The sequence below is a fragment of the Thunnus maccoyii genome, chromosome 17, assembly GCF_910596095.1.
Source record: "Thunnus maccoyii chromosome 17, fThuMac1.1, whole genome shotgun sequence".
NCBI lineage: Eukaryota > Metazoa > Chordata > Actinopteri > Scombriformes > Scombridae > Thunnus > Thunnus maccoyii.
The window spans coordinates 809,590-823,370 of NC_056549.1; the positions used below are offsets into that span (position 1 = coordinate 809,590).

The window sequence follows — 13,781 nt, forward strand, 5'->3', positions numbered from 1 at the left end:
TAACAGACGTCCGGGTCAGACAGGACGTCAGCTGGACCATTTTAGAAAGTAGATCATATTAAGTTGTTAATCTCAGCATATAGCAGAATGTACACTGTATACAGAAACATTAGCAGAATAGTTAAATAGTCCCGTTGATGATGGTAAAGACATATTTTGACGTTGCTGGAACATCCAGGTAACATCACGGATAGCAGCACAACTTTCATTGTGGAACTATTTTTGAGTCATTACTTCTTGATTAAGTTTTACTGGGATAATATAATCAAACTGCAATAGAATTTCATTCTCTACAACAGAAACATGCAAATATGTTGCACATATGCAGATGAGAACAACTTTATCGTGAGTTCAGCTTCGTTTAAACACAGTTGAGGTGATCACAGAGAGCAGGACGGTCAGAACAGGTTTAACATCAAACAGGAACAGTTTGCCAGTCTGTTCCCTCGGTTCAGTCTGTTAGTGCAGATTTCCACATCAATATTCTTTTTCTACCAACTGACCCCTGGGGGCCTCTGTAGTTTGTGCATTGAGGATAACTCTAGTTTATTACAAGTTTGGTCTGTGGTGCTGGATCCTTGTGGTATTTTGACCAAAGCATACAGCATACATTTTATTATTATTTGTGTTAACTTGTGGAAAAGGGTATAATATGGCCCCTTTAAAATCAAAAAAAAAAAAAGACCCTTAGATAAAATAACGCTGAAAAGAATTTTACATTTTAATGCTGATAACAGCTGCGTTAGGAAGAGAAAATCAATGACTGCTCTATTCTTACCATCGATCAGCTGAGGGGTGTCAACACAACACACACAGAGCTTTGAGTGTGAATAATGATGGTGCAGTGATGTGAGTGGAGAACAGTGATGGACAGTTAGAGATCCTCATCTCACCTCTGAGCTTTGGTCTGGCTGTCATGTTCCCCACACAGAGAGCTTTTAGAGGGAGGGACTCCCTCCTCTCTGTCCTCACACTGATCCATAGCAGAGAAACACCTTCACACAAACACAACAACAAGCTCATTCATTACAACAAGCTGCACATCACAGAGCCACACTGCTGTCTATCACACTGTCATTCTTTATTCTACCACCAGATGGAGCCAAAGTCAGTCATTACTTTAAGATTTCCACTGTGGATACATGTTGAAGAAACTGCATTAACTATATTCCTTTTTATACAATTGTATTTTTGTCCACTAGAGACTCATATGCAGCAAGTTATAGTTCACTTCTGTTTAAAAACTGATGACATGATATATTTTTATTCAGCTGTGTGGCAGAAAGAAGAAAATACTCACCAGGTGAATTCAGATCCACATCTGGTCACAGAGTCGTTCTACCTTCACCTGTAGAGGAAACACAGAGAGAAGCTGCAGCTGATTCTCCTTCATCAGTCCTTCATCATCAATCTGAGGACGCTGTCACTCTCTCATAACTTCACAGTCAAAGTCCAAAACCATAAAGATGATATTAAACCAGTGAACCTTGCAGCAGAGTTCAGCTCCAAACACACAGGAGGAACCTGCCAAGACTCTCTGTGAGGACATTAAACAATCTCACAGTGCCGCAGTATTCTGATTTACCTGGAAACTGATGTTCATCTGTCCACAAACTAATGTCATTGTTGTCTGTCTGATGTGGACAAAAAGGAGCAAAACATGTGGAATATTTAAACAACTGAAAGCTTTAACCCTTCCTTTACCAAAATACATTATCTCCACTTTGTCATGAAACTGCTGCCCAGCAATACTGTTGCTGATGTATTTGCAGCAGATTTTACTGTTTTATGATCAATTAATTAACTGACTACAACGCATTTATTTAAACAACATGATTTACTTTAAATGATATTTTAAAGGTAAATATTTATTAAGATAACATGTAAAAATCAGTATCATTGTACATTAACCCTTTAACACCCAGTGTCAGTTGTGTTCTGTACTTTATATTTGGGGAAGGTGTTCTGTTTGAGAATGACTGTAATGACCAAACACATGAATCTGATCTATTGATGAACATATTACATGTTAATATTCATTAATATTCATTAATATTTTCATTAAACCAGAAGTCTGAGCTGGATATTATTCTTCTCCATATTCTTATGTAAAATAGACCAATTATCTCGTTAATTAAGCATAACTAACAGACCACCACAAAGTCGAGACTCAACATGAACCACAGAATTAAACAAACAAACATTTGAAGAGGTTGAATTTCAGTTTCAGCAAAACGAAGCTTTTCTTGTTTTTTCTGTAGTTTTGTTCATTCCACCAAAGCACAGAGTTTCAACAAGTTCAGACCTTTTTTGGACCAATAAGATGCAATTTAAGACCTATTTCACATCCAAACTGACAAAAAGTACAAAGGATATGAAGGAAAATCAAAGTCCCAGTATTTCTTGTAAGGTTAATCAGTTAATTAACCTAATTTAAGTGTTTTCTACTGCGGTCAAACCAGCCGCCACGTTACTTCCTCCTGCGCAAACACGTGTTTTATTACGGTAATGAGGTTTTTCCACTTTGAGGAACTGAAAAATGCGTTGATAAAACACAGTTTGCCGTCGCTTTAAAAACAAACTCTATTTATCGTTCTAAACACCAAACCAGTTTCACTGGCTCTGAATTTCCAGAATGTTTCACTGATGAATAAAACAGAATAAAATCCCTTCAAACATATTAAACACTAAAACAAGATGTTCAACTCAGAAGTTTATTGAAAGGAAACTGAATGTTTCTAATCACTGACTCAACTTCAGACACTCTACAGCAGTAAACTGATGCACATCAGCCTGCAGACCCGTATTTGATAAGATGTGGTCTCAGGGATCCCCATCAGGTTTCGATCAGGTTTTCATAATAAACTGAATGTGAAACCTTGTTAAGAGACGTCAAACAGTTTCTATAAATTAAACAGTTTTACAAAACATCACAATATGATTTAGATCATTAAAGCTGGTTAAACAATGTTAAACCTGAGTTCTGCTGTTCTAAAACTCACAAAACCACCTTCAAAGTCTATCCAGATAGCAAAAATGATATGGCCCAGATCCGGCCCAGAGCCTCCATAAGTTGTGGGCCAGATCTGTAAAATGGACCCGGGCCGGTGTCCTTTGGCACAACGGGCCAATAACGGTGCGGATGCGTTTTTTCGCTTTTGGGCCGGCACTGGGCCAGCTCCAGAACGGATGAGATTATTTTGTAGTCATTTGTCCGAAGGTGGGCCAGATCCGGTTCAGTTCTGTACTGGATCCGGCCCAGAGCTTCCATAAGTTCTGGGCCAGATCTGTAAAACGGACCCGGGCCGGCGTCCTTTCTTATCTGGGCCGGTGCTCGGCCAGCTCCAGATCGGATCACTTTCTAGCCATTTTGTTCAAATATTTGCTGTATCTGAATTAGTTCTGGGCTAACCTTTATCTTTTCCATAACTAAATTCAAACTAAAAAAAAGTATCTCTGGATATAAATTTCTAGAACTATGGTTGCGTCATCATAACTGGTTGTTTTTTAAAAAAAAAAAAACAGAAATCATAAGTTACGACAGGAGATGCTGCTTTGTTGATCGTTCACTGTACACTCAGTCAAAATCTGTAATGAAGTGTACTCTACTCACGGTGGATTAACTCCAGAAAAAAGTGAATGAAGCGCGACATGACATCACTTGGGTTTACCTGTGCATGTTGAGTGTAAACTGAGTAAATATAAAATAGTGTAATCATGTCATATGACAATAGCATACGGCATATGAAGAAGAGACGAAGTCCTTTTAAACCCATAATTTAGAGTGTAACAGAAGTATAAAAACTGACCTTTGACACACCAAAGCACACTGGGAAGAACTAATGTAATTGTCAGGGACCAAGCAGTAAGGCTCAAGAACACCAGGTGTGTAGCATAAAACATTGTTATTTATTTACAATTTAATTTAATCTTAAAATTCAAATTCAAAATACAAAGATCACTAGAGAAAAGTAAAACAGCATAATGAACTCAACCGGGTTGGCAGGAATAAACAATTAACTAACAACCTTAACCTTAATAGCAACAACAATACCAACATTATTCACAACCAAACTAACTGTGACCCCTACCCCCCCCAAAAAACAAACAAAAAAAACCCAACAAAACTTAAAATTTAACTGAATCCCAAACATATCCCCACCCATATGACCTCTCCCACTGCCTGCTGTCACTTCCACTTCCTCATGCCACTTCTTTTGCTGGATCCATGAAAAACAAAAAGTTACAACATAATTTAAAGCAAGCAAGAAATGACAGAATGTTAACCAAAATGTGTGCATACAAATGAAATGAAAGCAGAGATCATTACACAGTGATGCGTCCTCGTATTTAAAATTAATTCCATCTAAAGTCTGACTGGAACTGAAACTAAAGTAAAATATTCTGTAGAGTCTGAACGACATTTAACTGTTAGTTAATCAGACTCTTGGTTCTGTGAGGAGAAGCTTCGCTCTGATCCATCAACCAAATCCCTGATCTTTATTACTTGTTTTGCCCTTCATGAATCATAACGATGCATTTGCTACATTGATAAGGCTCCTATGTTGGTTTCGTGTTGTAGTTTTGTTACGGCGTGGATCGATACATTTTTTTCTCAGAAACAGATTTCACAGCGAGACTGAAGTTAATGCAACTTTGTAAAACGACCAATCTTCAAGACCTTTAAGACATTTTAAGGCCTAAAATTCAGATTATTGGACTTCAGACTTTTTAATGAACCCGGACACCCTGAATGCAGCCAACAAATCAACATAACTCATCACTATAACAACCATCTCTACTGTTATCACATCATTTTAACACAAACATGATGAAAACTGTTGGTTACGTTACCTTTAGATGCTGAAAATCATCTGAATCAAGCTGATGAGTGAAGATGACGTTAATCCGCAGCTTCAACGGGAAACCAACCAGAAGAGGAACAAACATGTAACTGACAGGAAGTTTTTTTTTTTTTTTTAACTCTTATTGTAATGAGGAATTTATGATTCATTATTACAACATCTGTGTCCTCAGACACACTGGGGACAAACATTAAACTCTGTTTAACCAGTAAAACCATTGAAATGAAAAACCTCTTTTTAAGAGTCCTGGCTGAGAGCGGCAGCAACAACGATGATTAGAGACAAACAACATAAAACACATAACACATAAATATATCATGTCTCATGAATACATCACAATAATAGAGTGAAAACACTGCAGTACAGTCATATAACATCCTGAAGAAAATAACCCAGCAGCTGTCTGGATAAAACTAAGAGAAATAAAATGAATGAGAATGTTGACACATAAATACTGTTTATAATAAATACTGTTTATTATAAAGACTGTATAATAAATACTGTGATATAGTCTTTATAATAAATACAGTGTAATAGAAATAATATCAGGGTGCAGTACAGCCTCCGGCCTGCAGCGGCGCTGTGAGGACATGAGCGTTGGAGCGGAAGTGACGTCAATATTGTTGTCTTCTAATCGTCCAATCAGAGCCGCCGCAGGAAGTTTAAAAGCAGCTCTGACAGCGGGTCGATTTGAATGTTGTTTTGATTTCTGAACATCTGAAAACTGTAAAAGGTGAGAAATAAAAACAGTTTATTGGTTAAATATTGTTGTTGTGACGCGGTTTATGTGTATTTACATGTTTATATGAACATGTAGCTTTAAAGCTAAACGAAGCTAACTGACTCAACACACGTTAGAAACGTTTAACAGCTTCGACAAACTTGATTCAAAACTTTGTGACTTTAAGTAAAACTCGCTTATCGGCAGAAGTGTGTCAGAAACACAACACGGGTTCAGACTTTATGTGAAACAGGAAGATCCGGCTTTAATCCGGCTCCGAGACAAACAACCAAGAAGCTGCTGGTTGGATAAAAACAGACTTTATGTGATTTATTCCTCAGTGTGTTGATCAGTTCTCTGCTGATCGAACATTGTGATCAGCAGCTTTATGTTCAGCTCTGAGACGTTTATCACAGATTAACTTCTGACTAACAGCTAATAAATGTTCTAGTTTAGCTGTTAACTTCCTGTTTTCAGAAATCTGGTTTATCTGGTAACTTTTCTAATCAAACTATGGGACAGTTTATAAACAGACGAAATGATGATCAATACTGAATCACATGTCTAAGATTTACACACATTCATGTCTTAATAATTACAAATGAACATGTTTAATCTGATTATTGATTATTGCTGCTGTATAACTGTTTCGGACTGACTAGTGTGTTCTGATTGGTCCGTCAGAACAAATTCTCTGATTCCAGCTTCTTAAGTGTGAATATTTTCTGGTTTCTTTAGTCTCTATGACAGTAAACTGAAGATCTTTGTGGACAAAACAAGACATTTGAGGATGTCATCTTGGTGTGACGACCCTCTCTGGACAGACTCTTTGTCCTCTACCTGCAGGAGCCTGGTGGGCGGAGTTTGGTCGTCAGGGTGATTCAGCTCACCTGGACAGACCAGCTTCTATATAAACTGGAGGCTGTCCTCTCCCCTCTGGCTTCCACCATGTTGATTTTGGTTGTGTTTAGTTTCATTTATCTTTAAGTTATGTACAATAAATCTATTTTTAGTTACAACTCATGTGTGGTCTCCCCTCCTTTGTCCAGCCTTGAGCCGGGTTGTGACATTGAACTTTGGGAAACACTGATCCACATCGACACAATCAGTCCTGTAAGTGATGAATGTTTTGTCGTCTCCTAGCGACACCGGCTCTCAGTCAGCCGTTGCCATAGAAACGCACACTGAGAGGCTTGAGGCTTAGAGAAGAAGACAATTTTTATCTTATTTTAAAAGATGTAAAACTCTTTAGTTTATATTATCTAACAGAGAATTATAATTTAATGTTTTATTTTTAATAACTTCAGTTGATTTTATGATAAAATAAACTGACGTGTTTCAGTTTGGACTAGTTGGTGAATAAAGTCAGTAGAATCAGACCTGCAGCCCTCAGAGGTCAGAGGTCACTCTCACCTCGACCCTGTCAACAACAGAGTCACTACATTACCCACAATGCTCCCATTGCTCTGGTCTGTATTGAAGTAAGTCTGATCTGAATTCTTTTCTCTCCTGTGTTTATGACTCAAGAACAGGTGAAAATTAAAGCTGCAAGCAGCGTTGAACGGGCCTTCGCGCCCATGCGCACATCGGCCGCGGCGCAGTCAGCTGAGCTTCTGGGAACCAAGAAAACGTTTGGAGATGATCAGTGTGAGAGTCTTTTGACACACAATACTAACCACTTTCTCTCTGTGAGCGCACCCCTCTGTTTATCACAGGTAGATTATTATAGATTATGAAATCAAAATATTGTTAACCTTAATCAATAATTCAGGCACCAACTGTAGGATCTGTGAGGAACACAGTTGAGTATTTGCTATAATTATCAATTATCAATAATGATTAATTATAACAATTAATAGAATTATTAATATGAACTAGCAAATACGGAGCACCACCCGGAAACCGGGACTAATAACCGAACAAGGTAATCTCATAAATGGGAGTTCACCTAGAATGTTAATATCTGAGAGATAATCATTCAAGGGTGAACAAAGAAGGGTTGAATTCGAGCTCTGACTCCTTCAATCAGCCACTTTTCACAATATGTTACCAATAATGACAAAAGAACTTCTCTTTAAGATATAACAGTGTTAATTAAACTCAGCAAAATTAACAAAGTTCACAAATGCTTCATTCAATAAATAGCTATTCTAAAATCTAATTCTACCAAACAAAACACAAACAGCTTTGCACAGGGTTGGACACTTGCAGGTTGGACACTTTTGTCCGACGTTATCTGACCATCAGATGTGCAAAACGATGTCGGTGCGTGTATCTGTGCGCGCGTGAGTGTATTGTTAGTCACAAGAGAGGGAGGAGGGAAAGCGATCGTGAGAGAGAGAGAAGCGGTTCTTTTTCCACAGAGAGCGCACGTACGGACAGCAGTCTGTAACGCACGTTGTGTGGTTTCAGATCGACAAATCAGTTTACTTTCTCACTCACGGCAGCACAAACAGTAGTCCCGAGCGGGACAAACACAAAATAGTCTAACGTGGTGAACACAATCAACAGGCAGCAAACAGGCAGCAAACAGCGCAGCAGCATGACCGAAAGAAGCACAACCAGTTCGCCTCTGCTAGCCTCTCAGCTAACCCCGGCTCTCTGTTTAGATCCAAACGGAGCACCGAGTCCCGATTTGTTATTTAGGTTAAAGCGGAGAACAGGCAGCAGCGGAGCGTTAACTGCAGCATGACCGAAAGAAGCACAACCAGTTAGCCTCTGCTAGCCTCTCAGCTAACCCTGGCTCTCTGTTTAGATCCAAACGGAGCACCGAGTCCCGATTTGTTATTTAGGTTAAAGCGGAGAACAGGCAGCAAACAGGCAGCAGCGGAGCATTAACTGCAGCATGACCGAAAGAAGCACAACCAGTTAGCCTCTGCTAACCTCTCAGCTAACCCTGGCTCTCTGTTTAGATCCAAACGGAGCACCGAGTCCCGATTTGTTATTTAGGTTAAAGCGGAGAGAATCAGCGGGTGTGTCGGCCAGCTGAGTGAAGTGAAACCTGCGGAAAAAACACCATGACCATCACGGTAAAACAGTCCGTAGAGAACTACTGTGTTCAGCTGCACAGATAGGAAATCCCTCGGCTGACAGGATGTGCCACTGTGTGAGGAAAAATATTTTACCCTCCCCTTTTTGGTTTATAACAACGGTTGGCAACCAGCATATTAGGTGCATTACTGCCACCCTCTTCCTGAGTTTTTCACTCATATCAGCTATAGTCTTTCTTGATCATTAGTACAATATATGATCACATGTGTAATAGTCTCCTCAGCCAAGTTAGAAAAAATATGTGCATGTATGAACAACAGCAATTGGAGAAGATGACAGTCAAAAAGTAATCATGTTAAATAATCATGATCTCAATATTGAACAAAAATGATCGTGATTGTAATTTTTGCCATAATCAAGCACCCCTAAAAACAGCAAATTGTGATTTACATACACACACACACACACACACACACACACACACACACACACACACAGTTTAAATATGTATGTGATCAATTGTAAATATGTTATAATGAATTGTTTTCTTTAAGAAACTCTTACTTGAACATGTTTCAGTGTGCTCCTACAGTTATATGTATGCTCCTAATTTCTTTCATTTAGGAGCACATGTGCTCCTTGAAAAGAAGTAAGGATTGAACACTGCTGTCACATGTGTAAAAGCATTAAGTAACTGGAGTGTGGTGCAGTCCAAGGGCTTCTGTCACAGGCAGTAGATGTTTACTTTACCCATCCCCCCCCCTCCCATTCTCTCTCTCTCTCCCTCACAGTTGGAAGGAAAGATTTCAAAGTGATCTTCTTGTGAAATATCCTCATAAATCCCATAACTTTGGCCAAATCCTACATAAAAATCACATTTTTTTGTAGGAATTTTCGTCGCGAATCCATTGATACAGGTTTGAAAGTGGTCGGACTTATAGTTTAGACGCCAGATGCCCCAGTTTGGCACAAAGTCCATGCCCAGAATTTGCCTCCCCATTGGTTTACATTATAAGGTGTAATGTCGCACTCCAACTTTCAGGGCTTACTAAATCTAAACCGTTCGAGTTATTACAAAGTTTTTAATAACTTTTGCTCAACACAGTGTGATAAGTCATGTATTAAAGTTTGAAGCCGATACCATTAACGCCCTAGGAGGAGATAGCGTTTATTCAAGGTCCAAAATTGGCAAAAATTCGTATTTTGAAATTGACATTGCGGACTTCCTGTTGGATTTAGGTCAGGGGTGTCAGCGTATGATTTGTAGGTCTTCATGAGACGAATAATTGAGTTTTGGTTCGATCTCTCTACGACATTCCTACGGGCCGTGGCAGCCGTTTTAGATACGTAGGTGGCGCTAGAGAGCACATTTTGGCACTTTGCGATTTAATTTTTACATTTTATCAAATTTTTCACCATTCCTGATGTGCGTGCCAAATTTGGTGAGTTTTTGAGCATGTTTAGGGGGTCAAATTTAGAGTTAAAGTGGCGTATTAATAAAGAAAGAATAAGAAAGAAAGAAACACACGAAAAACAATAGGGTCTTCGCCCTTTGGGCTCAGGCCCTAAAAAGATCAGATTTCGTCATTGTTGTTTAAAACCCTTAAAACTTATTGTGTGTTTTTTCTGTCCAAAAGAAAGACATGACAGTAATGTTACATAACGTACATATATGTATCTTGTGTTTAGAGCTTGTGGAGAAGTTAAAACTCACCTGGAAGAAAACATGAGCGCTTTCAGTCCTAGTAGAACATGGTAGATTATTATGAAGATGATGAAGAAGAGCTGCTCACATGACCTGAAACCTGCCGTCCATGTTATTAGTCTGACAGAAAACTGTTATTGATCAAGCAGAAATGTTAAATCTTGTCTGGTTTCAGCTTCTCAGATGTAAATTGAAACTCTTCAATAATCTGCAGAAGAATCAAAGCTTGAAAATAAAAGTGGAAATCAGGAATCACTTTGTTCACTTCAAAGATTGATGATCACTGAATGTTGTTTGTCACTGTTTTTTCCTGAGCTAAGTGAACGCATCACCGTTCAAATGTCCCGACGTCCAGCTGATTCTGTCTTCACTTCAAACTGTCACCTTCAGTTTAGAGCTGCAATCATTAATCAATTAGTCCATCGACACAAAATTAACTTTATGTCATTTTTTAAAGCAACAATCTGCTGGTTTCAGCTTCTCACGTGATGATTTACTGCTTTTCTTCATCATACATGACAGTAATCTGAACATTTTGGGGTTTTGGACATTTTCACTATTTTCTGACATTTTGAAAAGAGAATTATTGATCTATTAATTGATAAAATGATGCTTATTTGCAGCTCTGGTTCAGTTCAGAACAGAACAAAACTAAGCTCAGCTGACTTATTTATCACATCATGATGTTTCTGAGAGTTTCTGCTGAGGAAGACGTTAAAAGTGACCTTGACCTTTAACGAGGAAACAAACACAGATCAATATCTACTGATTCAGTCAGTGATGATGACGATGATTCACTGTCAGTTCACTTTAAAGAGTCACTGATTTGTTCGTACATGTGCAGATTTCAGTCAAATGAACGGTCGTCATTAGTATTAATACACATATAATCACCTGAGACATGATCATTAACAACAGCTCCGCCCACCTCATTAACATATTGAGATAAACGATCAGATGTTCGTCCAGATGACGTTCAGATCACATGACTGAAAGAACATGTTGTAGACACACACACACTCATTAATCCAGGTGAGGTGGATCATGACTTCAGGTGTTTCACCTCCTGATGTTTACAGAGGAAACTGACTGAAATCAAGAGTTTTATTTCTGTCACACTTTTACTGTTCTGCACTGATCTGTAGACACTTTTCAGATTCACACTTTAGATTTGATTCATATTTTTATTTGTTTACACAAATGCAAAAGATACAAAGTGATAAAGACAGAAACAAGAGCATAATGTGATGAAGAGGAGAAACCATCATCGGGGCTGAAACAGGGTCTCTGAGGCAGACGTTACTCCGTTAGAAAAGGAGAAAGAACATTCAAAGGATGAAAGAGAGAAAACTAAAGATAAGATTGTGCACAGTAGCAGACATCTACATATACAAGAACACAAAGTCATTAAAGTTAAAATGATGAGATTATAATTACTAGAGGGCAGTTTATAAAGGATAATATGAGATAATATGGAGAAACAAACCTTTTACAGATAAAATATGAGACGGCAGAGCGTCTACAGGACTGAACCTCTGTCAATGAAACCAAACTGTAGCTGAGATGTTTGACAGACAGCAGGTCTGAGTTTACACTTATTTAGACTGAATAATTGTGCAATTGATGATTGTAGGAACACAGTTGATGATAATATGGAGGAAGAGTCCTGAAACTCTTCATATCAGATCTCATGTAAGAACATTTTCTTCTCCTCAACCTCTCTGACGTTTTTCTCTGTGAGGTTTGTTCCAACAAACTCTGTTAAACTCTTTGTGAATCTCTGGTTTCATGAACGTCACCTGTTCATGAGCAGCTGAACCTTCCTGAGATTTCATCCTAAATGTCCATATAAGACGACCTGTTCTGCTCCGTTTCATTCACAGAAATGTTCCCAAAGAGTGAAAAGAAGAATCAGAAAGCAGCAGACACGTTTATCAGTGTCAGTAGTTCTATTAGAGGAACTGAAACTATTAGAAAACATGAATCCATCAGAGCAGCTGCACTGTGACACAAACAAAGAGGAAACACTTTGACATGAAGTTAAATAAAGCAAAGAGCTGCATGATTAATATGAGAGGAGTCATGTGACCATCAGAGATATTAGAGGAGAGAATATTACAGTTTATAGTAGGTGAGTCAGGTAAGTTGAGAGAGAGACAGTGAGGAGAGAGAACGAGGGAAAGATTTCTCTGGAACAGGAAGCTTGTGAATGAGATAAATGACCAATCAGTGGTCTGCAGTGTAAAACATGAAAACTAGACAGTGAGAACAGCTTTTAATCAACAACAGTCAGACTCTCAGGCTGCTTCCCACAGCAGCTCAAAACCAGTTTGTCTCATATAAAAACAAATCTTTGGAGCAAATATATCAAATGATCCCAACTGAAGCCACAGAAAATAAACCATCTCAGAGCCTGATATGATCAATACACTTTATTTTAGGATGCACATTTGATCAAAAGTTATGTATTTTATTTTAAATGCAGCTTCATTCTACTTGAAATGAGAAAAGATTCACTGTTACAGTTGTGAACATCTGTGTTTAATAGACTGTTAGTTTCTTTCATGTTGTTGCTGTTTAAACTCATTCACACCTCAATCAACTGGATTCATGTTTCTATGTGTTGAAGCATCAATCAGCCTGAACAGCTGCTGCACTAATATTATTAACTTTATTAAAGCACATGAACTTTGTTTAGAAAAGGGATATAAAGATTATTATTATTATTATTAATGATATGAATATACAGGATATAACATGTTGGATTAATAAACTTTAATTTATGATGGGCAGCTGAGTTCTTGTGACCAAAGTACAATTAAAAATGAATAAAAAGGATTTAGGTTCATATTGTTTTATTGGACTTTACAGCAGCCTACTTTCCTTTTCCATTGTATTTATATAACATATCTGTAATCATTCTACAATATTACTCTATAATATAATATTCTATGGTGTTTCTATAATATTAATATTTCTCTGCACTACAGTAACATCACACTGTAAATATCACATATGGTCACATATAGCAACATGATTTCCAGCTGTGATTGTTGGTAAACTCATTAATGTGAGACCTGACGTGTCTGTGATTACTGGATATCTGATATCTGATCAATGATCAATGATTCTGACCCTGCTGATGTCCTCCTGGATCAATCTCCAGATCTGATTAATCACCTGCACCACATCTTCATCATCATCATCTGCATCATCAGCCTGGAGCCACACACACTTATCTGATCAATAAATCTGTAACAATATGTCTCCATGTAAAACAGTAAAAATACATTATTATTTGTCTGTGTGGACATTTATACACTATTAATACATATATCACTATTCTATTAATATACTAAAACTGAACTATTTTAACTTCATGTTCAAACTATAACAGAATGAATAATAAAGAAAATGTGGAAAATACATTTTTGTAAATAATTTCTTTATACATGTTGTACTTATTGTAAATAAACATGTAAATAAAGTTATTATTATC

General features: G+C 37.8%; 1 protein-coding gene and 2 long non-coding RNA genes across 4 annotated transcripts in view; 1 reads left to right on the forward strand and 2 right to left on the reverse strand.

Annotated features, from left to right (window-relative positions):
- Window positions 1-13,781, reverse strand: part of LOC121881892 (NLR family CARD domain-containing protein 3-like) — a 53,927-nt gene that overhangs the window by 12,446 nt on the left and 27,700 nt on the right. The window lies entirely within an intron of this gene.
- On the reverse strand, window positions 975-4,942 carry LOC121881968. Its single transcript, XR_006091973.1, has 3 exons — window positions 4,855-4,942; window positions 1,301-1,348; window positions 975-995 (listed from the first exon to the last, which is right to left on the reverse strand). It is a non-coding gene; the product is annotated as an uncharacterized LOC121881968 (long non-coding RNA).
- LOC121881955 lies at window positions 5,484-10,291 on the forward strand. Of its 2 annotated transcripts, XR_006091955.1 has the most exons (3): window positions 5,485-5,598; window positions 6,325-6,699; window positions 10,267-10,291. It is a non-coding gene; the product is annotated as an uncharacterized LOC121881955 (long non-coding RNA). The 2 variants fall into 2 exon arrangements; XR_006091956.1 differs by lacking the exon at window positions 10,267-10,291 and having other exon boundaries at window positions 5,484-5,598; window positions 6,325-6,605.